This window comes from Lissotriton helveticus, chromosome 7 (genome assembly GCF_964261635.1).
Source record: "Lissotriton helveticus chromosome 7, aLisHel1.1, whole genome shotgun sequence".
Lineage (NCBI taxonomy): Eukaryota > Metazoa > Chordata > Amphibia > Caudata > Salamandridae > Lissotriton > Lissotriton helveticus.
In genome coordinates, this window is record NC_136068.1 from 433544064 (window position 1) to 433568364 (window position 24301).

Consider the following 24301-nt stretch of genomic DNA (forward strand, 5'->3'; position numbering starts at 1 on the left):
CCCGCCACCAGGACAGCGGAGACACCGGCATTGAAATTAGCATATCCCCGATATGACTGAGGTGCCTTCCGCTGTGTCCGATCGCCGTGGTTGAAAACAGTGATGAATGGGAGAGACGACGGAAGGGCTGGAGCATAGCCATCACTACAAACGCTCCGTTAAAAAAAAGGTGGTTGAAAGAAAAATACACAACAAGGCCACCAAGTGCACACAGCAAACTAGTCCTGCCCCCAAAAACACCTAACACATCCCAAAGACAAACCCCCATGGCAAATTCAAAAATTAGAAATCCCAGGACAACCCACACAACACACTTGACAGCACTACCTCATTTTGACAAACCCACATAGCTGAGTATAAAACCAGCCCCATCTCTGACTACAATCCTTTGCAACACTCCAGAAGAGAAGGGCCTAAAACCATATCAGAAAGGAGAGGCAAAACATTATACCACACACACATCACCACCACGACTTCCACACCTGTACCTCTAACTACTTTGCACGTCACACAACATACACATCACCACCACAACCACCACTTCCACGCCCACACCTCAAACCCCTTGGCACATCACACACCAAGGCACCACAGAAAATGCAAACATGTACTGAGAGTGAGTTGAGGGTAATGGTAGTTGAGATAATCAGAGTTGAACCACAATTGTATGGTAACCTGGTCCAACAGACACCTTTAGCCACCAAGACACAAATGTGGGCAAGGATAGTTGACATGGTCAATGCAGTAGGGACCACCCTGCGTTCCAAACAGGAAATCGAGAAGCGGTGGCGTGACTTGAAGAGGGTTGTGAAAGAAAATAGGAACAAGAACCGTGAGCTGGCTACAGGGACTGGTGGTGGCCCTCCCCTTCCACAAAAAACATTCACTGAATGGGAGGAGAAGGTGCTCGCCATACTGCATCCAGAGAGTCTCACAGGAATAGCCCGGGGAATGCAGGCTGGTAAGTACAAACAAATGTATACCATCACACTGATATGTACTGGCTTGTAAAACTACAAAGCTACACCTTGAGGAAATAAAATTGGAAATTGTGCTCCATCGTTTCCCTTCTCCGCCTGTCCGCCATTTTGATTCAGACAGCACCCTTTTCGTTTTTTTGTGTGTCATCCATTTTGTCTCCAAACCCACGAGCAAGACACCCTGCACCTGGCCCCTCTGTTCATTGACCACACATTCTTGTGGCTCTGCCAATTCCGAGAACCAACAAGATAGTTCCTGTTTTAAGAGACCGTTCCTGTTCTTGACTCTAAGCCAGAAATAATCCCCGGTTGAGAAAGGGCCTTCAACTGAAAAGAGCATTTCGACACTGAGGAAGGACCCTCAACTGAAGGGAGCACATTTCGACACACTGCATGCACTCTCACGAGACACAAGAGACGCCCATACCTTGACACATCTGTTTGGAAATTACTGTTTGTCACTTCCTTATTCTTCTTCTTTTTGCCTACTGCCTGAACTGTATAAATAACCCGCTGTATGAATAAAACATCAGACCACTCCTGTACCCGCTTGGTGCTGGAGCTCTCCCTTAACTCGAGTTATTGAATAAACCCTTCTTTACTCGAATACCATGTACTCCTCTCTTTACTTAATTTAAAGTATTTTACTAATATAGAAATTCTAAGATAAGGTAATATTAAATTATTTACCACATTTCTGGCGCCTGAACAGGGACGTTCCCTCTCCCCCACGCGCCCGCGATGTCGGACCCGGTACTGCCTCCTCCTGACCTTCGACGGACTTCAAAGTGCACAGAATTCCTGCTAACTCCCACGAGATGAAGAGGGGTGCCGACTGCGGCCCGTCATTCACACGAGGCGGTTAGGAAGATTGTGGAACGTCCAGACCCAGAGCCCAACCCGTGAAGAAGACGAGTCCGAGGTCTTGTGAGCCCCGTTTCAGAAGCTGCGCGCATTTCAAGATCAACAGGCCTTCTAGTTTGCTTCTCGGTGAGTACTGCTGAAAGTATAAGGACGGACCCACAACTTTTGTGGGTACGGTAAAGATATATGTTTGTTGTTTCTCATTTCTATTTTTAATAAAAAGTCTGCCATCATGCCTATTTTTTCGAAAATACGTAAGATGGGAACTCGAAAAAGTATTCTCGAGAAGGAGATTCCCCTCCCTCCTCAGGATACTCTAGGACATTTCATGTATACAAAACATGGCATTGGTGCAATTGTTTATTGTGATTTATGAGTAGATTACACTAAAGATTTCGAATATAAATATAGGTGGCCCGAGACAGGGACTTTTGAGATGGAATGTGTACTGAAACTAGAAGAACAGTTGTGGAAAAGAAAGGTCCGACAGTCACAAAGTGACACAGTCAAACTATGGAGAAAAGAAGCCTATAGGAGGCAGGAGAAAGCATTGAACAAAGTCGAAAAGAGTAAGAGAATGTCAGAACAGGTCCGGAATGAACGATTACAAGAAATAGGACGAGAACTAGAAAATGAAAGGAATAATAGGGAACAACTAGCCATTTCCACCGGTCTCTATCCTGTATTACCCAATACTTCCTCGCAGATGGAGACCGTCCCACCTAAACCACAACCCACCACCCCATTTCCAGAGGATACTTTCACCACTTTCCTCTTGGACACCCCGCCTCCATATGACACCCCAATAGTTCAGGCACCTCCACAACAGCCCTTGAATGCCAAACAAGTCCAACCACGACCTGGAGATAACGAAGGTGCAGACTAGCCAAAGGGAACACGATTCTCGAGTGCCCCTATGGTCCGGCCCCAAGTACCACTGGGGAGGCGGGCCGAATAACAAAAATACTTCACGATTCATGGATAGAGATCAAGGGTTTACCTGATATAAGCCCACTCCTTGAGGCTGCTTCCGAGTTTCTCCGTACCGGGGAAGACTCTAAGGCTGTTAACAGATTAACCAAAAGCAGACTTTACGCTATCAAGGTACACATGTATAGGTTCCTTATTTGTTGTTTTATTAAACACCTACAAGTGGGAGGAAAAGATGTACCCACGTCATTTTATGAGTTATTGGACTCAACTTCTGACCATACCGATGTAGGTTTGGTAAATGACGCACTTGATAGGTTCACCCGTAAGGTGACACGTACTTGACAAAAAGTACAGGCCGAGGAAGAAGAGAACAGAGGTGAGGAAAACATAACACCACCGGTTGTAAAGGCTCTACCAGTAAGACACTCCATTTCCACGTCACAACCCACATCCCGCCCATTCCTCCAGGGCCATCCAGAGCGGCCGTCTCCAGATGAACTGTTTCAAGCCACGGTAGTAGCATTAGACGACTGGCTAGACCAGGAACCCCCGCTTACATCTGAGGAGGAGGAAATAGCCAGAACTGCGACCCTATGGGTCTCTCAATATAAGATATATGACAATGATCTCATAGCCCAACTTTTTCTAGCATTACCACGCCCACATCAAAGATTAGCGAGTCTCTACATGGTACAGCATCTCATCACTCTCAATGACACTTTATTAAAACATGATCCAAGACTAGAAGAATTTTTGTCTGACTTCGCTGATAACATATTCCTCCGCAATGCTTCAGTTTTTCTCAACAGATTCATAGACTTTAGACAGGAATATCAGAAAGCGGTTGAAAATAGATCTTTCACTGATACTTGTGGACCGGTTAATAGACTTCCTCAAACACGGCACTTCCCCATGAGGGAGGTTCACCCCAGAGCTGGCGCAAATGGCGCGTTACAACACGTCTTCGTTTATGTAACCTTGACAAAACTCGAATTACTAAGAATGAAAGAGATGGTTCCCCCTCACTCAAAAGACCCTGCTGGATTTTTCAAGGAATTAGGAGACATATTAATGATGGGAACATATACCCTTTCCGATATCACAGCAATTCTGAAATTATTGTTGCCCTCGGGTATATATGACAAATTACGAGAAAAAGATTGGGAGGTGGCAGGCGAACACATTAGATGGACTGAACTTCAGAATGACGAAAATACTAGGGTAGCAGGTCAAGGTATCGGAGACAAACTCAAGGCACTCCCTGGCACTATTTTGAAGGTGTTACCACAGTTATTGACAGTGAAAAAGGAGGACTGGGATGCCATTTCCTCCTGCAAACAGAAACATGGTGAAGACATAGGAGATTATTATACGAGACTTGAAAAGTGTTGTGCGGTAAATAGCGGTCTTACGCCGACAAGCGAAGCTTACCCACATCTGTTTGTTTCCAAATTAGTAGACAACGCCTTGCCAGCTATAAGGGAAAGAGTACTGAAGGTAGAAAGTACCTGGCAAGCCCATACGCCGCCACAGGTGTTACAAATGCTACAATACCATCAAAAACGCATTAGGGATGAAGAAGAAAATTATAAGAAGCGCATGAAAGACACAAAGATGAAAGCATTAGTGGCCCAGCCGGCACCCCAGCGCCAACAGACACTAGGTAGCCAGACAAACGCGAAGAGTACTTGCAATTATTGCAAAAAGTCGGGACACTTCGTTAAAGACTGTCCTGTCTTAAAACACAATTTGGCCACTGGTAAGACATAGCCCCATCCATATCAGCCAAAACAGAATGCCACACAAGGCACTACCGCATCTCCAGTCCCACCCACAACACAAATGACCCAAATGTACATTGGAGATGACGGCTGTACTGAATACTACCCAGATTTTTCATGATGTTGCCCAGGGAGAGAAGATGACAAACTGCCCCTAATCCCCATCCCAGTAGATCAGAAAGGCCCATTTGTAGAGGTCCGACTTCTTGGGGAGGATAGAAAGTTTCTACTAGACACTGGGGCCAGTAAAACAACAATAAGCCATCAAGAGGTCCCAGAGGCTCCTCTCTCGGGTTCAAAAAGTATTTCTCTGGGTTTCTCCGGACAGCCTGTGACAAACGTCACGTCAAAACCACTGCCCTTACAGGTTGGTCCCCTCACGTCAACTACAGATCTTATATTGACAAAATTATGTCCAGAAAATTTGCTTGGTATCAAGACCTTGAAAGAATTGGGAGCTGTTATTGTTTGCTCACCTAAGGATGTTAGATTATTCCTATGAGATTTTAAAGGCCACTACACCAGTAGAGAATTAGACGAATGTTTGAAAGATTTGCCACATACCCTTTGGGCCACTGATTCCACCACAGTAGGGTGTATGGAAATAACACCTCACAAGGTTACACTGAAGGAGGGAGCCCAACTGCCACGCATAAGACAATAAAAAATTCCACCTCAAGCTGAACAGGCGTTAATGTTAATTATTCAGGATCTAATACGGTCAGGTGTGGTTAAAGAAACAATTTCTAATACTTGTAATTCCCCAGTTTTAGCAGTTCATAAAAAGTGGAACTGGGAACACCCCCTGTCTATAGACTAGTGGTGGATTTAAGAGAACTTAATAAATGTGTCATTCCCCAACACCCCGTGGTCCCAGACATCTCCACGTTACTCACAGCCATAGATGCAGAAGTGACACACTTTACTGTAATTGATTTAAAAAATGCATTTTTCAGTATACCCATTCACCCAGACAGCCAATACCTTTTCGGCTTCTCCCTACAAGGACGAAGCTTCCAATTTACAAGAGCTCCCCAAGGTTTCACCGAAAGCCCAAGTGTATATAGCCAAGCGTTGAAAAGACAATTGGATACTATTGAAATGCCCCCTGACACTGCATTGTTGCAGTATGTTGATGATATCCTCATTACGGCAAGATCTGACCCAGCCTGCGCTGAAGCATCATTGCTGGTACTAAAATTCTTAGCTGAGAATGGCCATAAAGTTTCCCCTGGTAAGCTCCAATTCTGTTTGCAGCAAGTGGCATACTTAGGGCACTTGCTGTCAAAGGAGGGTAGGCAGCTTACACAGGAACGCATCCAACTTATACAACAAATGCCACAACCAACAACACAGAAACAAGTCCGAGCTTTTGTTGGCCTTACCTCATATTGTAGACAGTGGATCCCACAATTTGCCCTCATTGCAAAACCATTAGTGCAGCTGACAACACTTGAAGCTGGCGCTACCCCAAAGTTACCCTGGACGGATGAACACACACAAGCTTTTCAGTCTCTTAAGAAGGCTATGTGTCAAGCCCCAGTGTTGGCAACACCTGATTACACCAAAGATTTTACCTTATTTGTAACCGAAAGCTCAGGTACAGCCCTGTCAGTCCTGATCCAACTTCAGGTAGACAGGCATAGACCATGTGGTTATTTTTCCAGGCACATTAGATCCAGTGGCCCAAGCACTCCCTGCATGCCTCAAATCAGTGGCTGCCACAGCACAAGCCATTAGACAAAGTGACACTATCGTACTAGGACACCATCTGGTAGTCCAGGTTCCACATGCTGTTGAACTTCTCCTAAACAGAACGCAAACACAACATCTGACAATAGCCAGACTCACAGGATACGAGATGACACTTTTTCAGCCACACATTGAGATCCGAAGATGCAACATTTTAAACCCAGCCACACTGTTGCCACTTACCTCCCCTGCTGAACACCTTCACGATTGTATTGATACAATTGATTTAGTGACCAAACCCAGACCAGATTTACAAGATACACCCCTTTCTGAGACAGAGATGACACTCTTTGTTGATGGGTCTTGCATGAGACTCCCCACTGGAGAATTAGCAGCAGCCTATGCCGTCACAAATGGTATAAGCACTTTGGAAGCACATAAAATAGAGATACTGTCAGCACAAGCAGCCGAACTAGTAGCACTAACACGAGCATGTCACTTGGCAAAAGGAAAATCAGTTAACATCTACACCGACTCACAATACGCTTTCGGGGTTGTACACAATTTCGGCACATTATGGAGGGAGAGGGGATTTCTCACATCACATGGGTCCATAATACAACATGCAGCCCTCATAACTGCCCTCTTGGAGGCTATCCAGTTACCAACCAAAATAGCGGTGCTGAAATATAAGGCACATACAAAAGGAACAGATGAAATATCAAAAGGAAATGATTTCGCAGACAATGCAGTCAAAATGGCGGCGAACACAGAATTGAATACACTACACCGCCAATACGCAATACGAGACCCCTTTTCTGACATCCAGGATGTCCAAAGTCACACCACACCACAGGAACTGCTAGAATGGAAGGAAAAAGGAGGGGTCCTTACAGACCAGGGTTGGATGACACCTGAGAGAGCAGTATGGCTACTGCCAGATGCTATGGTTCAGGTTATAATAAACACCATACATGGACCAGCGCATCTGGGAGAAAAAGCAATGTTAGATAGCATACAGAACATATGGCATAACAAACATTTGAGAGCTGCAGCCAAACAAAAAGTAAAAACATGAATGATTTGTAACCAGTTCAACCCAGGTAAAGGCACAAAGGTGGAGCAGGGTGGATTCCAACCCCCTGACCATCCATTTGAAGCTCTCCAGATGGACTATATTCAGATGGAGAGATGTAGAGGTTACAAGTATGTACTGGTGGTGGTGTGCGCATTAACAAGGTGGACTGAAGCTTACCCCGTCTCTAACTATACCGCCACAACAACTGCTAAGGTTCTAGTAAGAGAGTACTTCCCACGCTATGGGTTGCCAAGAGTCATATATTCAGACAATGGCCAACCTTTCTCTTCCGAGCTAATGAAACATGTCTCCCTTCTATTAGGATACACTTGGAAATTTCATTGCGTGAGACACCCCCAAACAGCAGGATTGGTAGAAAGACACAATCAAACCCTTAAAACTAAGTTAGCCAAAATTACAGCAGAAAAGGGCGTAGATTGGATGACTGCCTTACCAGTAGCCCTGTTCTATATGCGAATGGTACCACACTCCCGAATAGGATTAGCCCCATTCGAGATGGTCTTTGGCCGACCACCAAACATGTGGGGGGTTCCTAGACCAAAATCTATTACTGATGTAGATAGCAGAATATTGACTGATTACCTGGCTTCCTTGATGTCTGCACTCCATTCTTGTCGTTCACAGGTGGCTGCAGCCTTCCCAGACAAAGCCAACCCGGAAGAACATACCATCCGACCCGGGGACTGGGTCTCAGTCTGGAACTTCGACAGGACAAATCCCCTCCAGCCCAGGTGGAAGGAACCGAAGTTGGTCCTCTTAACTACGCGGACTGCCGTCAAAATCGAGGGCCGAAAAGGCTGGCTGCATGCCAGCCATTGTAAGAGATACTTTGTAGAAATAGACTCTTTTGCCAGCGAGATCGCCAAATCCAGTGACACTGTGACTGAACAATCCTCATTGCCCTTGGAACAGACCCCACAACAAGAATATAAATCAAAACTGAGGTCCGCCACCCGGGTTCTGGCTGATTAAGCCCACGGACACAGGTCTCGTGGTAAAGCGGTTGGAGCATGGGGGCCGACTCAGACACTCTGACTATGTGGGAAAAAGAGAAAATGAGGCGCCTGAAGAAGAATGTTAAGGAGTTGCATAGCGGACCTATCATATGTTTGATCATACTGTTTTTCCTGATGACAATCATGACGTGTCTTGGTTGGGCCCTCCACATTGCTTTCCCACCAGCACCACATTCCTCTCCTGCACCTAACAACACCCAAGAGCACACATACCTCGACCTGCCCCCTCATGAACAAGCTCATAGGCTAGCTCTCCAAAACAATACCTTTATACAGATGCTACACTATACGCATCCGGTCAGCAATATCACAAACTGTTGGATATGTGGCCGCCTCACACCTCATCAAAAGGAGGGAGGAATGCCTTGGGGGGACTTAAATAGGGTCCTTAATGCTGTCTGCTACCCGAATGAGGATGGAGATCCTCAGGCGACAGGTACGGTCCTAGAAAGCAAAGAGTACAAACAGGGGAACGTGAGCATGTCCTACAGGATATTAAATACCAAACCTAAAAAGAATGCTGGACCCCCTTCTATCTCGGTCTCAACAGTAAAGGGGCACCTGTGCGTCCGGAAAAATGGCTCTGTCCCATTAGGACACAGTAACTGCCATACCACTGTGAGTTTTGAAGACAGGGGAAAATCATCATTTCCAGCATCCTGCCATACTTATTTCATCTGCGGGCAAACTGTCTATGTGAGGCTGCCCTTGAACTGGGGGAGGAACGTGCTATATAGCATTTCTGCTACCTCCTGTCTTTGTGGCCCCATCCACGTACCACCGAGACCTCCTAGTGCCCCATGTTAGACATAAGAGAATGATCGATATCTCAGGGATTGATCACACGGAAACTACCTTAGACCAGTATACAGACTTCAACAAAGGATTATTTTTCTTTATCGGCCCTGTGCTGAACAGCAAGCTCATACGCAAGTTGACAAGGACCTTGGAGGCTGTTGTAAATCAGACGGCGTCTGCCCTGGGGAACTTGACCCAGGAACAGTCTGCCATAAGATTGGTTGCCCTCCAAAACCGTCTTGTCCTTGACGTCATCCTGCCTGACAGAGGCGGAGCCTGTATAATTATCGGCTCTAGCTGCTGTATTTTCATCCCTGATAACTCTCCGTCTGTATATCCAGCTATAACAAAATTACACAAGACAGCTGCCAGCCTGCATCAAGAACCTGGCACTTGGACATTGTCTGACTGGTTTTGGACAATAATATCATCATGGGGATGGAAACTGCTGTCAGCAGCAGGCATAATATTCCTGGTAATAACTGGATGCTGCCTTTGCATTCAATGTGGCCCTGCCCTGTGCGGGCTATGCGCCGCAAGCTGCATTCCTAAACCACATATCCAGCAGAAAGAAAACGAGACAATAATGCTACAGGAATGCATAGACAATCTCATGCAAATTGAGATATAGATACAGGTACACTCTGGGGCAAGGAGGGAATGAGGAAATAAAATTGGAAATTGTGCCCCATCGTTTCCCTTCTCCGCCTGTCCGCCATTTTGATTCAGACAGCACCATTTTCGTTTTTTCGTGTGTCATCCATTTTGTCTCCAAACCCACTAGCAAGACACCCTGCACCTGGCCCCTCTGTTCATTGACCACACATTCTTGTGGCTCTGCCAATTCCGAGAACCAACAAGATAGTTCCTGTTTTAAGAGACCGTTCCTGTTCTTGACTCTAAGCCAGAAATAATCCCCGGTTGAGAAAGGGCCTTCAACTGAAAATAGCATTTCGACACTGAGGAAGGACCCTCAACTGAAGGGAGCACATTTCGACACACTGCATGCACTCTCACGAGACACAAGAGACGCCCATACCTTGACACATCTGTTTGGAAATTACTGTTTGTCACTTCCTTATTCTTCTTCTTTTTGCCTACTGCCTGAACTGTATAAATAACCTGCTGTATGAATAAAACATCAGACCACTCCTGTACCCGCTTGGTGCTGGAGCTCTCCCTTAACTCGAGTTATTGAATAAACCCTTCTTTACTCGAATACCAATGACTCCTCTCTTTACTTAATTTAAAGTATTTTACTAATATAGAAATTCTAAGATAAGGTAATATTAAATTATTTACCACAACCTCCTAGGCACAATTCCAGTCATCAGCACCACAACACCCAACACAGGTCTCACAGATGTAACATGCACTCCATCTGATTCACCCCAAAGCCACACAACATTCACAGGGTGGCATGTGTACAGGCAACCAGCACCACAACTCCCACCAGGTACCCCTGAGCAGTATGGAGCACTCCACCCCACCCAGAAGCATGTCACAGCCATTATATTACCCACATCAAACAACCTGGTAGGTAGCCATCTTCCTTGGGAGGGCTGTTTGGGGGTATGAGGCCTGCACTACGGCTCCCACCAGACCCCTGTCCCACCCCTGAGAAGGATGTAGCACTCCCCCCCCAGAAGCATGTGGCAGACATTGTATGGTTCACCCTCACCTAACAGGTAGGTAGCCATTTTCCCTGGGAGGGCTGTTTGGGGGTGGGAAGGCTGCACCACAACTCCCAACATGCCCCTAGGCACACACCTGAGCAGAATGGAACACTTCACACCCAGAAGCGGTTGGAAGCCGTTCCCTCACCACAAACAAACAGGTAGGTAGCCATCTTCACAGGGAGGGGTGTATGTGGGTGGGAAGACTGCACTACAACTCCCACCATGCCCCTTTGTTCCTCAGCTCATCAAGATGGAGCACTCCTTCCCACCCAGATGCATGTGGCAGCCATTGCATTGTTCACTTCAAACTAACAGGTAGGTAACCAATTACCAAGGTTGTTCAGTTTGTGGGTGGAAGGCCTGTACTACTACTCCCACCATACCCCCTTGTTCCCCAGCTCATCAAGATGGAGAACTCCCTCCCACCCAGATGCACGTGGCAGCCAATGCATTGTTTACTTCAAACTTACAGGTAGGTAGCGATTTACCAAGGTTGTTCTGTCTGTGGGTGGGAGGCCTGTACTACTACTCCCAGTAGGTCCCCTGTTCCACCCCTGAGCAGGATGGAGCACTCCACCCCCACCCAAATCCATGTGGCAGCCATTGCATAGTTCATCCTGACCTAACAGGTAGGTAGCCATCTTCCCTGGGAGGGCTGTTTAGGGGTGGGAAGACTGCACCACAACTCCCAATATGCCCCCAGGCACACACCAGAGCAGGATAAAGCACTACATACCCAGAAGCAGTTGGAAGCCATTGCCTCACCACAAACAAACTAACAGGTAGGTCATCATCTTCACAGGGAGGGTTGTATGTGGGTGGGAAGACTTCACTACAACTCACACCATGCCCCCTTGTTTCCCCATCCTCATCAATATGGAGCACTCCTTCCCACTCAGATGCATGTGGCAGCCATTACATTGTTGAGTTCAAACTAACAGGTAGGTAGCCATCTCCCTTGGGAGGGCTGTTTGGGGTGTGAGGCCTGCACTGTGACTCCCACCAGGCCCCCTGCCCCATTCCTGAGCAGGATGGAGCACTCCACCCCCACCCAGAACTGTGTTCCAGAAAGTACACAACAATGTGACAACAGGACAGGTAATCAGTCAGTGCATGCACCTCAGCATACATCCAGAAAAGCATGGAGACAGATGACAACACAAGGCCTCACATCACACAAAAATTGACACAGATACAATCTCAATATACAGTGTGCAAACAGCTAAGCGTATGTAACTGTGACAGAAACAGGAGTGTGACTCACAAAATCCAATGTTGAAGCAAATCAGGGCACCAACATGCACATCAACGAATTCTCTCTGTAACTTCCATGGGGGCTGACCCTGAAGGACCAAAGGAAAAGTAAACAAGCATGGTCTGTTGAACAAAGAAATCAAAGCACAGGACAGGACAAAGGAAGGAATGAGACGACAATGGCTAGTTCATGCAAAGGTGTAATGGCTGCCAGGCAGAGCAATCAGAAAAGATGCTTCCCACCAATTTGTGTATCCGCCAGTTGTCAGATGACAACCTTTCATCAAAATCATGACATATGCATGTGGGACATGGTATCCATTGACATGTCACCCCATGCCCAAAAAATGTATGTACCCCCACATGATGTCATGATGTTAATCACTCTGCAAACTTACAATGTGTGAAATAGTCAACTGTGCATTGCATTACCTGTAAATTAGAGGCAGTGAACAGCAAGCTTGAGGTGTGCACATCAATGACCATCTCCCCTCTGTCCCACAGCTGACCAAGAAATTACTGCGGAGGACGATAATACTAACCTGCGGAGCCAGTCTCCTCCCACGGCACATGGACTCTCTGGGCCAGACTCACTGGATTCAGATGATTTTAACCTGGAAGCCGGCCCATCTGGTATGCCAGGGTGCAACCAGTCCCAAGACACCACAGCCATCCGCCCCCTCAGCAACAAGTACAACAACTACAACGCCGAGCCTTGCTGGAGCAACCCCTGTGGCCACCACCCCCAGTGCTGGCTGCAACACCCGCCCAGCTATAGATGCTGTCCACCCCACCCCAACAACTGCAGAGGCCAGGGGGAGTAGGCATGTACAGACAGTGGTGAGCCAACAGGCCTGTGACAGCAGGGCATGGGCAAGGCCAAGGGACACACAGAGAGAACAGCACCATGGGACCGAAGCCCTGTCAAACATCACCAGAGTCATTGGGGCCTACGAACAGGTCCAGGGACAAACAGACCAGGCCCACCAAGATGCCTGTGAGCTCCAACAGGGGGTGAGGTCCATGGACCACTGCACAAGCCAAATTGTGGACCACCTGGGCCAGCTGGTGGCAGAACTGAGGATCAGGCCAGCGGCATAGACAACAGCTCCACCTCCCTCCGGTGTCCTACATGATGCCAGTTCCCCATCCTCCACTGCGGACACAGAGAGGGCTAAATCCCAAGACCCCACTGGCCCTGCAGCTGTGTCCCCCGGCCAAAAAAACAAGGGGTCGACCAAAGAAATGGCAAAGCACCTGCTAAACGCAATCCAAGGGGCCAGCCATGATGGCACACCTCTCCACACTTCCATTGACTATGTCAACTATCCTTCCCAATAATTGCCATGTTAATGGCATCTGTCTGTTGGACTGGGTCCCACAACAGTGTGGTGAGGAACCAATTGTCTCATCTACCATCACAGAGAAATCATTGCTTCACCCTTCACATTTCTGTAAATATTCACTCCCCTGTCACATCTATCCCTTGTAACTAAACACTTCTTACACACAAATGTTGTTGTGTCTGCTCCATGTTGATCACAGTATATGCAATGTTAACCATGATCACAATGTCACCGGACCACGGATTGTCTATAGTCAAGGATGGGCTGAAGGGACCTAGGAAAACACAACAGAACAATAGTAACTAGTCAGGCGGTGACATCACAGCCAACACAAAACAGTTGTCATCAAGGTACACCAATCTGCACACATAACAATGACCAACAGAACCGACATAGACATCCTATAGCTGTGCATGACTACAGTGTCCCCTAAACATTGACTGCCAGCACTGAGGCAAAAGCAGCTTGCTGTCACAAAGATCACATCAACCTTTTCACCACCAACAACATCAGCAGACAATGGCCCTGTTGCACCCTGTCACTCACCTTTGAGTGAAGTAGTGGTTGATGAGCTGTCGACGCAGGTCAACACCTTCCTCCTTTCCACTATCCTCGTCACTGGACATGGGGTGGTATGCAGGTGGGGGTCTCGGCTGATCATCACCGTCCAGAAGCAGTGGGATCTCTTTGCGCAAGGCCAGGTTGTGGAGCATGCAGCAGGCAACCACCATCTGCCACACCTTTTGGGGTGGGTACATCAGGGCACCTACGGTCTTGTCCAGGCAGCGAAACCGTGACTTCAGGAGACCAAAAGTACGCTCCACCACATGACGGGTCCTCCCATGGGCATCGTTGTAGCAGACTTCAGCCGGTGTCTGGGGATGGCGCAGTGGTCTCAGCAACCAAGGATGGTTGGGATATGCAGAGTCACCTAGGTGTGAGATACACAGAGCTACTGTAGAATACATCTATGGCAGAGGACAGCATGTCACACACACAGCACACCAGTTGACTCTGCATACTCACCCACAATCCATGCACGCTCCGGAAGCAAATTAGCCATCAGCTGGGTCACGATGCTGTTACACATGATGTATGAGTGATGGGCCGAGCCTGGAAACTTGCCACACACGCGTGAAATTATCATATTAGCCTGGCACACCACCTGCACATTGATGGAATGGAAATGTTTCTTATTCCTGTAGAGGTGCTCACATGCTTGTGGTGGAACCACCCCAACATGTGTGCAATCAATGGAACGAGCAACATGGGGGATGTGCCCAAGGGGATAAAAATCACCCTTAACAGCCGCCAATTCATGACTCCTGGGGAAATGTATATATCTGTCTCTGTAGATCATCATAGCGGACAGGAGATCACGTAGCACCATGCTGAACATGGGTTGCGTCATTCCACCTGTGCTGGACACCGTGTGCTGGAATGATCCTTTGGCAAAAAAATGCATGGCCCCCATCACCTTCGATGTTGGGGTGACAGCAGTTGGATTTGTTCTTTGAGGCTGGCGGTGGGGCTTCAACATAGTACATAGGTCCTGTAGGGTGGCTCTATCCAGACGGAATTTCCAGAAGATCTCCTCCTTCTCCATGTCTGCCAGCACTGTGAAGGGACGATGTATATTTGGTCTCCTCCTATTTGAGATGAAAGGGGACGCATCAATGCAATACAACATGACATGTATACCTCTCATTTTTTTTTGTTAACGTTGTTTTATTGAGTTTCAGGCAATAACCCTGAAGTGTGTGAGAGTCCAGACACCTTCACCCAAGTCCTATGTGATGAAATATCTCAGTTTTTTGAGGACAAAATAGAAGGGATATACAAAAAAATCACTGTAGTTTCAGATCCCTTGAAAACTGAGGCCCCTGAAATTTCCCCTATGTTGACCTCTGGAAAAACTCTTCAGGCAATTCCAGAAATAACCATCAAGGACCTGACTACACTCATCAACCAAATAAAGACTGGCTCTCCTACTGACCTGATACCCGCCAAACTAATCTCCCCTTTAAATGAGATATTAGGACCTCCTATTCAGAAATTGCTTAATCTCTCCTATGCTGAGGGTCAACTCCCACTAGCCTGGAAGGAAGCGGTAGTGAACCCCATACGTAAAAATTCCACCTTGCCCTGGTCAGAGCTCTCCAACCTCCGCCCGATTTCTCTCCTTCCTTTCATCAGCAAACTGGCAGAGAAACACGTCAATACCATCCTCTCCAGCTTTATCGAGGCGACAGGGGGCCTGGACCAATCACAATCTGGGTTCAGGCCCAACCACAGCACTGAATCGGCCCTTCTTTCTGTGACAGATCAGATCAAAATGTCACAGGATAGAGGTGGCTCCATGATTCTAGTGCTGTTGGACCTGTCAGCAGCCTTTGATACCGTGTCTCACAACATCCTTCTCAGCCGTTTGCAGGGAGTATGAATCGGAGGCTTAGCACTATCATGGTTGGAGAGTTTCCTTTCCAGAAGATCGCAATCTATCAGCCTGGGCCCCTTTCGTTCCATCTCAAGGGGGCTCACGAAGGGGGTGCCACAGGGCTCATGCCTTAGCCCTACATTGTTCAATGTATATGTGGCCCCCCTTGCTGAGATTGTGCGGAAATATGGGTTCATACCGGTTTCCTACGCCGATGACACCCAGCTCCTCTACCCTTTCAGCTCCCTTGGCCCCAAAGTCAAGGAGAACTTCGCTGAGGGTATGAGGGCGGTGTCACATTGGATGATGGTGAACTGCCTCCAATGCAATGTGACAAAAACAGAGGTCATGCTCTTTGGCAAGGCAAGCATCCTTTGGTCTCCTGACTGGTGGCCAATAGATCTCGGCCCAGTACCCACATCCAAACCTCATGTAAAGAACCTTGGGGTGAAGTTGGACCAAAAGCTGACCCTGAAGGAACACACCAACTACATCGCAGGGTTGTGTTTCCACACCATTGGCCTACTGAGACGGGTTTTCCCATATCTTCCTGCCACCTATAGAAAGACACTTGTACAGGCCTTGGTGACCAGCCGCCTGGACTACTGTAACGGCCTGCTGACACTAGCAAATGCTGATGTAGTAGGTCGTTTGCAGGTAGTCCAGAACACGGCAGCTAGACTGGTCATGGGTGCACCAGCCAGGACCCCCTCTAAGCCCTTGCTGAAAGAACTGCACTGGCTTCCCATACGACAGCGCATTAACTTCAAAATCTGCTGCACGGTTCATAGATGCCTTTATGGAGCAACTCCTAAATATCTATCTCAATCCTTGGAGCTGTATCAGCCCAGCAGGTCTCTTCGCTCAAGCAACCTAGCCCTTTTAAAACCCCCGGCCACAACGAAGTCTAGACAAGGAGACCGGGCCTTCTCCTCAGTTGGACCTGCCCTGTGGAACAAACTTCCCTTTGATGTAAGAACAACCACCAATCACCTATCCTTCAGAAAGACATTAAAAACCCTTCTTTATCAAGAAGCATTTCTCTCCATGTAACTTCCAGGGATGCACTACCTGACAACTCTATAGCTGGCAAAGCGCGGAGATACCCTTACGGGATTGATTCCTGCGCTATAGAAGAAACTAAAATAAAATAAATAAAATAAAGGAAACACAATACAAACCCCACATAAACATCCCATGTTTTGAGTGACACAACTCCAACAATGACTGTCATCACAATTGAGTCATGGACCACCTTACATGTAGGGACACCCTCTGCTACACTACTCGTACACTTGTCCCCTTTCACCCAGCAAGTATCTCCAAAACTAAATCTGGCCAGTAAACACACAAAGGGACATGGCCACATCTAGCATGAGCAGCCCTGAGAGTAATTCATACAGCATATGTGTGAAATGGCAACACCACTGTCACATACATAGCTGCTGTGCCTGCCACTTCTTCATGTGTAGGTTGCACAGGGCACACATCAACAACACAATGAGCACAGTCTGTGCCCAAACCACAAGTGTGTGCATGAGCCACGAAAAGTAGATAGTCAAATCTGCTCATTGTCCATTGACACATACATCACTGGGATTTTGTCAGCCCTTTCACACATTGCACTGTGTACCCATTGCAGAGTACATCACAACACTGTTCAGTATCAATGGCCATCAATATCACAAGTGACTTGTGAGGGAGTACATGGCAATGTTCAAGATCACATACACAAACATGGCATGTGTAGTCAGCAGTGGGCAAAAGGTCCCATTGGCATTGTGTGCACAATGACGTTCCATTAATCATGTGGTCACTGCACTGTTGAAAACTGCACATTGGACATTGACACAGGATGATGTGTCCATATGTGCTGTCAAAGTGAACTGCCACCCAAAACCTGGTCACCCATGTGGATGTATTGCACACAAATCGTGGTAACTACCGACCAGCACCAGCGGTGTGTCACCGCCAAGCCCCAAAACACAAGTGCGGTATTCATAGCAATCTCGACATGCCCAAATGGCGGTTGGCATGCTCCGCCACCCAAATCGCGGTAACTCATGTGAATGTATGGCACACAAATCGCTGTAGCTACCGCCTGGCATCAGCGGTGTGTCACCGGCAATCCCCAAAACAGCAGTGCGGTAGTGATAGCAAATCTCAACATGCCCAAATGGTGGTTGACATGCTCCACCACCCAAATCGCAGTGACTCATGTAAATGCATGGCACATAAATCGTGGTAGCTACCGCCTGGCACCAGCAGTGTGACACCGCCAATCCCCAAAGCACAAGTGCGGTAGTGATAGCCATAGAGACATGCCCAAATGGTGGTTGGCATGCTCCGCCACCCAAATCGCAGTGACTCATGTGAGTGTATGGCACAAAAATCGCTGTAGCTACCGCCTGGCACCAGCGGTGTATCACCGCCAATCCCCAAAACAGAAGTGCGGTAGTGATAGCCATAGAGACATGCCCAAATGGTGGTTGGCATGCTCCGCCACCCAAATCGCAGTGACTCATGTGAATGTAGAAAAACCAAAGGGGATGATGGACGGAGCGTTGACAATACAAACACTCACCCCCAGTCAACTGATCTGGGTTTAATCCATCACCGTTCTTTAGCTCACTCCGCCACCCCAGTTCTGACATGGCCATATGCAAATCAGTCTGACCCTGTGCCTCATGGGAACAGTCCAACCCGAACTGCCAAGCCATGTCTTCCCTGGACCGGAACCAAGCTTCCCAGGACCGGTTTCTGGCATTACAGCCGTCTTCAGCCGGGCTTGCTTGAATCCAGTGGCAAAGTGAGCAAGGGACTCACGTCTGAGCATACCCTGCCAACTTAGGGCGAACAAAGAAAAACCAAAGGGGATGATGGACGGAGCGTTGACAATGCAAACACTCACTCCCAGTCAACTGATCTGGGTTTAATCCATCACCGTTCTTTAGCTCACTCCGCCACCCCAGTTCAGACATGGCCATATGCAAATCAGTCTGACCCTGTGCCTCATGGGAACAGTCCAGCCCGAACTGCCAAGCCATGTCTTCCCTGGACCGGAAGCAAGCTTCCCAGGACCGGTTCTGGCATTACAGCCGTCTTCAGCCGGGCTTGCTTGCATCCAGGGGCAAAGTGAGCAAGGGACTCACGTCTGAGCATACCCTGCCAACTTAGGGCGAACAAAGAAAAACCAAAGGGGATGATGGACGGAGCGTTGACAATACAAACACTCACCCCAGTCAACTGATCTGGGTTTAATCCATCACCGTTCTTTAGCTCACTCCGCCACTCCAGTTCAGACATGGCCATATGCAAATCAGTCTGACCCTGTGCCTCATGGGAACAGTCCAGCCCGAACTGCCAAGCCATGTCTTCCCTGGACCGGAAGCAAGCTTCCCAGGACCGGTTTCTGGCATTACAGCCGTCTTCAGCCGGGCTTGCTTGAATCCAGTGGCAAAGTGAGCAAGGGACTCACGTCTGAGCATACCCTGCCAACTTAGGGCGAACAAAGAAAAACCAAAGGGGATGATGGACGGAGCGTTGACAATACAAACACTCACCCCAGTCAACTGATCTGGGTTTAATCCATCACCAAATCAGTCTGACCCTGTGCCTCATGGGAACAGTCCAGCCCGAACTGCCAAACCAAGCTTCCCAGGACCGGTTTCTGGCATTACAGCCATCTTCAGCCGGGCTTGCTTGAATCCAGTGGCACACAAATCATGGTAGCTACCGCCTGGCACCAGCGGTGTGACACCGCCAATCCCCAAAACACAAGTGCGGTAGTGATAGCCATAGAGACATGCCCAAATGGTGGTTGGCATGCTCCGCCACCCAAATCGTGGTAACTCATGTGAATGTATGGCACACATATTGCGGTAGCTGCAGCCTGGCCCCTGGGGTGTGTCACCGCCATGGAGCATGCCCTCACAGCCAGTGGGAACTGCATTCACGGTAACGAAATGCAATTTTTAAAATCCCAGTAGGCATGCTCCGCCACCGTGGAGCTGGTCATTGGATGCATTTGAAAGATGCACCACCGCGGTAGCGACCACCTGGCCCCTGCGGTGTGTCACCGCCATGGGGAATGCCCTCACAGCCAATGGGAACCGTAATCCCGGTAGACTAATGCAATTTTGAAAATCGTGGTAGGCGGGCTCTGCCACTGCGGAGCCGGTCATTGGATGCATTTGAAAAAGGCTGACCTGGACCACCAATTGCAGCAGCTTAGAACCACTGAAATGACCCCAGGGGGCTATATATGTGTGGGAAAGGACCCCACATTTCCACAGCTCCCAGTGCCTTCTGCCTGTGACCCCTCACCTGCTTCTGCCTCCAGGGGCTGCTGCCTGAGAACCCTCACTACCCACTGCCACTGCTGCTGTCACCTGGCCACAGTGATGTCGAGGACTGAGAAGATCCGTGCCAGTCCCTTCACCAGATGGTGGTTGCCTGCTGTGTGGGTCCCCGTTGTCCACCTCAGGGTGAGCCCACCTGGCCTGCACAGTCAATGCCCAAAATGACAAGGACACATCACTGAACGTACAGAGTGTCACATGTGTCTTTTGTCATTACTCTCCATCAATGAGCAATCTGAGCTCTGTAGATTGCACATGACAGGCCCTGTGAGAAGGGTGTGGGTTTGTGAGATCATGTCCCTCAGTGTGACATCCATGACACAGTGAGCCAATCACAGGGCAAGGACATTTAGAGCTTCACGGTGTTGGACACAATGAGTCTAGCCCTCAACACAGTTTTATTTGCAATGTATGTCTTGCTCTACCTAAAAATGGACAGTAGATGTGAGCAGACTACCCATGGCTTTCTGTGCTGGCATCCTACATGTGCATGAGATGGGCATGTACTGTGTCCCCCCTCACACCTGCATGCATTTACGTGTGCTTCTCCCATGATGATGAACCACGTGAGAAGCATTCTTGTGTCTGAAATACATATCTGGGGATTTGGGATCAGTCTGTATCATGCTCTCGTACAGAGAGCTTTTGGTACATAACACTGTGTAACTGATGTTTTCCACCTCTTGTCTCCCATAGCTGCAGCTCAAAGTACACCAGCGTAAGGCTATGTGGAGGGCCATTGCTTGCAAGGTACGGGCTCTGGGTATCTCCAACTGACGTCGCACCCACTGTCACAAGAGGTGGGATGACATCTGCCGGCTGAGCAAGAACGTGGCTGAGATGACGCTAGGGCTGCTCCCTCAGACTGGCAGGTTGGCACGGCAGAGCTTGACACCACTAATGGCCCGCATCCTGGCCGTGACACAGCCTGAGCTGGAGGCATGTTTGAAGGAGCATCAGCAGCAAGCTAGGGGTGGGTACTCTTGGAAGAGTGACTTTGGCTGGGTGTTTCTGCATGTGTTCACATCCTGTGCCAGTGCTGGTCAATGCGATGTTGGTAGTGTGATGCAGGATCTTGTAAGTGGCCTCAGTGTTGGGTGCAGCTGGCATGCATTTGCACTACCTGTACTTCCTAATGTCCTTTGAGTAATGGGCATTGACATTGCATTGATAGTCATGGGCTTCAGGCCTCGTCAGCATTGGGTCAGTGTGGGAAATCCCATGTAAGGGCACGGCAGTGTGCAGATTCTGAGTGTGCTTTTATCAATGCGTGCATTGCCTGACCTCAGTATGTTGATGTTTAGACATCTGACACCAATGTGCAACAGTAGTTGTTCCCCACAGTACAACATGGTGTATGACATAAGCTCATGGCAAGTGTGGACTGTCATTTTGTCATCTCTATCCGTGTTGTCCCCTTCCGAAGGACCCAGATATGGCAGTGGCAACATGTGGTGGGGTACATCTTTGCCCACTTGAGGGCCCTAGGTGTGCACAGTGCTATTTGTGTGTCTGATTGAATGCAGCCCTAGAAAGGGAAGTGAGTTGTGTGGCCATCACATGGCTGACTTGTACCCCATTAGCTCGTTTACATGCAAAGGTTGTAGTCAAAAATTGAGGTCACATAATGTTTTTGCACAGGGTGGTGTGTAACATGGAAATCTCATCATCTTTAGTGATGCTTTGCTTGCATATGAATGTTCTGTTGATGCCAATGAACTGACCCTACATCTCTCTCTCTCATGCAGCATCTCCCATGATCACGGAAGGACAGGGGATGGACACCAGTGGTGAGGCATCAAGCACAACTGCTGCACACGAGCAAAGTGACACAGATGTGACCAGCGCCTCGGAGGGGGACCGTAGTCTGCTTGAGGAATCACAGCCAGAGACGCAGAGCACAGCGTAATCAGATTGATTTGATTTGATTTGATTTGGACTTATAGAGCGCATGGCTGCCCTGGAGCGTCCCAGCGCTGATCCTAATCTGAACTTAATGAACTGAAGCGAGAGGCAGAGTTAAGGGATGGTAGGGAAGAGAAAGGTTTTGAGTGCTCTTCTGAATTTCAGGTAACCCGGTTCCATTCGGAGTTCTCTAGGAAGGGAATTCCATTTGTTTGACACATTCAGTGAGAACCGGCGGCCTCCTGTGCGTGCCTTCCTCACTCTTGGAATGATGGCCAGATTTTCTCTATCTGAGCGAAGGGCCCTGGTCGACTTGTAGGGGCGGATCAGTCCTCTCAAGGCCGGAGGGCCTTTGCCCTGCAGAGTTTTATGGGCGATGCAGAGTGACTTAAAAGTGATCCGCTCTTGGATGGGGAGCCAGTGCAGGGCTTTCAGCAGTGGTTTGGCTGAGGCCCGTCTCGGCGCCCCCATCAGCAGCCTGGCTGCGGCGTTCTGGGCTCGCTGAAGAGTATTAATAGTGGCACGGGGGGCAGCAAGGAAAAGGGAGTTGCCATAATCCAGTTTAGACAGGATCAGACCCTGGATTAGCAGCCTTCTGGATTGAAATGGAAGGAGGGGGAGAACCTTCCGAGCTGCACGTAACAGGCCGAAGCACCCTCCTACAACCTTCTGCGCATGGGTCTTGAAGGTCAGTTGGGGTTTGAACCAGATCCCTAGGCTTTTGATTTGTTGCTTGGGGGGAGGAAGATCTCCCATACAAGCGGGCCACATCTCAGGGGGCAGAGAGGTGAATTGATTGCCTAGGAACATGATCTCAGTCCTAGTTCCATTTAGCTTAAGTTTCGAGCTAGACATCCAGGAGGAAATGGCTGTGAGACAGTCCGGGAGGTCGGCCGGGCGGCCCCCTTGTTGTGACAGCGAGACGACGAGCTGGGTGTCGTCTGCGTAGCTAATGGATTTAATCCCGAATGGGGCTACCACCTTCTCTAACGGGGCCATGTAGACATTAAACAGTGTGGGGCTGAGGGAGGAGCCCTGCGCCACCCCACACTGGAGAGGGATGGCCTTAGACATGGACCCATTTTCCCAGATCCTGAAGGATCTCTCCTCCAGGTAAGACTGCAACCAATTGAGGGCTGATCCTGTAAAGCCCAGCAAGGCCAAGCGTTGGGCCAGGACTGCATGATCTACGGTATCGAATGCAGCACTCAGATCCAGGAGGATCAGAGCTACCGATCCCCCTGAATCCAAGATGCATCTCACCTCTTCAGTCACCGCCAAAAGGGCGGTGTCTGTGCCCTGACCCGGGCGAAAGCCAGTCTGAGAATCACTGAGGAGGTGGTTAGACTCCAGATACTCTGAAATCTGCCTATTCACCACTTTTTCGGCCACTTTGCTCAATCCAGGTAGAAGAGAGATTGGGCGAAAGTTGGCCAGGTCGGAGGTGTCTAATCCCGGTTTCTTCAAGAGCGTTTTGACTCTGGCCTGTTTCCAGCTCGGGGGCACTATGCCCGAGGATAGTGACGTATTGAGTAGCTCGGTGGCTACAGGGGCAATGGTGTTAAGGGTTTGTTTTAGAATGTGCATCGGGACTGGGTCTGAGGGGGAGCCACTTTTTATAGAGGAGAAGATGTCACAAAAGTCTTCCTTGGATATAAGACTGAATGCCTCAAATTGAGGGCAGGCAGGGTCAGGAGAAGGGCTCTCGGTGGGACCAGTGGCAGAGGATTGAGGGAGGCTGTCTAGGATTTTCCGAATTTTGGTGTCGAAAAATTCTGCTAACTGATTGCATTTCAGTACCGGGTCATTATGGACCAGAGTGGGGGCTGGGACTTTAAGGAGCAGGTTAACAATTTTAAATGTTTCTCTGGCAGAATTAGAAGAAAGACGAATTTTTTCTTCAAAAAAAGCAGCTTTGGATTTTTGCCGTGCTGATTTGTAGAGTTTTAGGGCAGCTTTATATGCAGATTTATTAATCGGTGCCCAGTCTTTCCGCCATACGCGGTCCGCTCTTTTACAGTCTTTTCTGAGTTCTCTTAGTTCTGGGGAGAACCAGGGGGATTTAAAAGTATTGCTCTTTTTAGTGCAATCTTTAAGAGGCAGAACCGAATCCAGGGACTTGGTCAGCCAGTCTTGAAAATTTGTATCTGCCTGTA